Genomic DNA, 4,235 nt, shown 5'->3' with positions numbered 1-4,235 from the left:
AGAGCAAACACAATTCGCAAATAATCATAAAAAATAAAACGCGTGTTGGCACCGATAGCCTTGTGGGCAGTGTGCTGACATATAGCGGCCATTGTGCTTTGGATGTCCTGTGTTCGAATCCTGACTTGAGGACCTTCCTGATTCTGCCCCCCTCCTCTCTTTCTCCCACTTCCCTTCCTGTCATGCCTGATCTGTCCTATCACAATAAAGGAAGGTCATAAATAACCTTTATGCAAATGAAGATATTTTGCATCCAATGTCTCCTTTAAAATTAAAATATTATAATCTTAATTCAAGTGATGAAGGATTTAGAAAGTCTGACAGTTATCAGTGTTGAGCACATATTGTAAGTTTAACCCTGCCTGGTTTACATGTTTGAAAATGATTAACAGTTGAAAACATTAGAAATTTAGAAAAGTAATCAAAAAGTAATCAAATGTAATCAGTTACATTACTTTAATAAAGTAATTGAAAAGTTACACTACTTATTACATTTTAAGTAGGGTAATTTGTAATCTGTAACCTATTACATTTCCAAAGTAACCTTCCCAACACTGATTATATATGAACAAACTGTTTTTAGAACAGTTTCAGTCTTGCTTTATTTGCTGCCATACTGATCAGAATGGTAGCTGCAGTGCCCAAGGGAAAACATATAGACTAAAGCACTTGCTTTATTAAAAAAAAAAAAACATTTCTATTCGCCCTGCATTCCCGCCTTGTGTAAAGATGTACCACACATACTGCCTTCTTTCTGGCCTCTTTCCAGCTAGTGCATTAAAACAGCAGTTATAGTCTGATGGAAAGACAAACTTATTTGAAAAGCAGGCCATGAATATTTTATCATGCAGCGCAGTGTAAACTTCTCTCCAACTTATGGATGCAATGTACAGTTTGCTTTGTTCAAGCAATTGGGCTTTCACAGACTCAAATGGTTTTTCAAAAGAAAAAGCCTATTTAAACCTTAGAGAAGAGTTCGTATAATTGCTCTAGAAGCATGCCTGTTATTTAACAATGACACAATAGCTCTACACAGTGTTCCAGCTCCAACACTCTTAATGTTCTTCAGTGCAGCAATAGAGGGTAAATAAAGTAATGGTGGCCCTTTTCCCATGACAGTTTCTTCACTGTGACACACTGAAGTGAGAAAAGAATACTATAGTAAGCATTTTTAAGAATAGTCCTTTAGAGTAGTTTGACATGTCCTCTATAGGCCCACACAGTAATTTACACAATATGCCTGAGACTATTTGGATATTAGACTGGTTGAATACACATTTATATAAAACAGAGCCTTTTATATATTGTTATCTGTGATAGCAGGAATTAAATCATAGGTATTCAGTGTATTCAATACATTTGAGTGCACCAACAAAATAAAGTACCATGGTAGTCCCACAAACGACTTCTTTGAACATGCCAATTTTTGTATATGCTCCATACTAATACTATGTTATTATTTTAAAGTACCTTAAAATACCACGTAAAGAATGTGATAAATAAATACGGTAATCATTGGAGCTTTTCCACACTTGAAATAGTTGTGGGTCATTCTAAACTCCGGGTAAATGGAATCCAATGTTACCTTGTTTCACACGGCTCATAATTTACCCTGGGTTAAAAATGAATCCTGGTTATTCATAAAATGATGCTTCACATTCCTAAACCCTGGGTCTAAGACTGACAGACTGCAACGGTTTGAGTTAAAAATCTTCGTTTGTGTTCTACTGAAGAAACAAAGTCACCTACATCTTGGATGCCCTGGGGGTAAGCAGATAAACATCAAATTTTCATTTTTGGGTGAACTATCCCTTTAATGCTAAATGAAATGAAATTACAGTGTGCATGACCTGATAATAATAGATCTGATTTCGACATTGGAACCTTTAAATGTTGATAAAACATTATCAAAAATATGAAACGGTTCAGTAAGAAACAGAATGATTGTGCTTTAGTCCTTGACTACTGAACTGTCAAAGAGTTGTTGCACACCGCTCTGATAACAACCACAACACGCTGACCATACCCAAATTAAATAAAATAAAATCAAGTCAATAAAATCAATCTAAAATCAATCAAGAAAACACTTTTACAACTATACACTTTATACAAACACTTGCATGGTATACAGGTAAACATCTTCATCACAGGTACTGATCCTGGAAGGGAAATGGCGGGAGACATTTGGACTTGCCATCAGCTATTGTGATGCAGGATAGGTTGGGCAGACAAGGGCATGTATGATGGAGTCTCTTGCCAAAGAACGGCACCTAAACAGAAATTAAAGATTAAAAAACAGGATAGGGATAGGAAAAAATCATAATGAAAGTGAGGAGGAAAGTGAGGAAATGAACCTTATGGCTCATTGGATGACAGTCTTCTTCCTCCTGACCCATTGGGATGCACATTCGCAGGCTCCGGATCCACAGGCTGACTGCACAACACATGCCACCTCCACACTGAGAGTCCTTCTCACATGCCTGCACACACACACAGGTCTTAGGGCCCTTTCTCATTATAAATACATCAACATGTCCACTTTCGACTCTAGTGAGAAACCATATCAGTGTTGAAATGTTCAGTGTGTCCTCCTCATGCAGTAAAATAGCACCATATGACCAATCTGAAGTATTTTTAAAGCTATGTAGTGAGTAGGAGCCCAAAAGTGGCATAGGATTTTCTCTTGTGGATCCAGGCAACTGATTTGCCCTGACAGACTGTGTAGGATGATGGTCTCAGTGCATTTGAAAATGCCATGCCTCCATCTCCATTAGGCCTGGGGTGTTCTGACAGCACTCTCAAATATTTTGGGAGTGCTGTAGGCTTTATTGTACTGATAGGTGTGGAGGAAATGCAATTCAGCATCCCAACACATTCATGTCAAACAGCACGGAATCTCTGCTCTCTAAGAAATGCTCTGAGAGTTTCAAACTTTAGTATTGAAAAACATTTGATGCATGCATGAATCTGTGCATATGTGCATTGGAATATTACATTTATTGTTTTATTATTACATCCCTTTATTTAATTGTGTGATTGCACTAAAATCCGGAAACATGTAATGTTAAAAGAATAATGCAGAGCTTTGATTTGTTCTGTTGAATAATTACACCCTCAGTCTATGAGTTAAAGCCCCCCACCCCATACACACACACACACACACACACACACACACACACACACTCACTGGTGGCCCTTTTCCCATGACAGTTTCTTCACTGTGACACACTGAAGTGAGAAAAGAATACTATAGTAAGCATTTTTAAGAATAGTCCTTTAGAGTAGTTTGACATGTCCTCTATAGGCCCACACAGTAATTTACACAATATGCCTGAGACTATTTGGATATTAGACTGGTTGAATACACATTTATATAAAACAGAGCCTTTTATATATTGTTATCTGTGATAGCAGGAATTAAATCATAGGTATTCAGTGTATTCAATACATTTGAGTGCACCAACAAAATAAAGTACCATGGTAGTCCCACAAACGACTTCTTTGAACATGCCAATTTTTGTATATGCTCCATACTAATACTATGTTATTATTTTAAAGTACCTTAAAATACCACGTAAAGAATGTGATAAATAAATACGGTAATCATTGGAGCTTTTCCACACTTGAAATAGTTGTGGGTCATTCTAAACTCCGGGTAAATGGAATCCAATGTTACCTTGTTTCACACGGCTCATAATTTACCCTGGGTTAAAAATGAATCCTGGTTATTCATAAAATGATGCTTCACATTCCTAAACCCTGGGTCTAAGACTGACAGACTGCAACGGTTTGAGTTAAAAATCTTCGTTTGTGTTCTACTGAAGAAACAAAGTCACCTACATCTTGGATGCCCTGGGGGTAAGCAGATAAACATCAAATTTTCATTTTTGGGTGAACTATCCCTTTAATGCTAAATGAAATGAAATTACAGTGTGCATGACCTGATAATAATAGATCTGATTTCGACATTGGAACCTTTAAATGTTGATAAAACATTATCAAAAATATGAAACGGTTCAGTAAGAAACAGAATGATTGTGCTTTAGTCCTTGACTACTGAACTGTCAAAGAGTTGTTGCACACCGCTCTGATAACAACCACAACACGCTGACCATACCCAAATTAAATTAAATAAAATCAAGTCAATAATATCAATCTAAAATCAATCAAGAAAACACTTTTACAACTATACACTTTATACAAACACTTGCATGGTATACAGGTAAACATCTTCA

Source organism: Sinocyclocheilus anshuiensis, unplaced genomic scaffold (assembly GCF_001515605.1).
Source record: "Sinocyclocheilus anshuiensis isolate Anshui unplaced genomic scaffold, SAMN03320099.WGS_v1.1 scaffold396, whole genome shotgun sequence".
Classification (NCBI taxonomy): Eukaryota; Metazoa; Chordata; class Actinopteri; order Cypriniformes; family Cyprinidae; genus Sinocyclocheilus; species Sinocyclocheilus anshuiensis.
Note: the sequence above shows the minus strand (reverse complement) of the source record.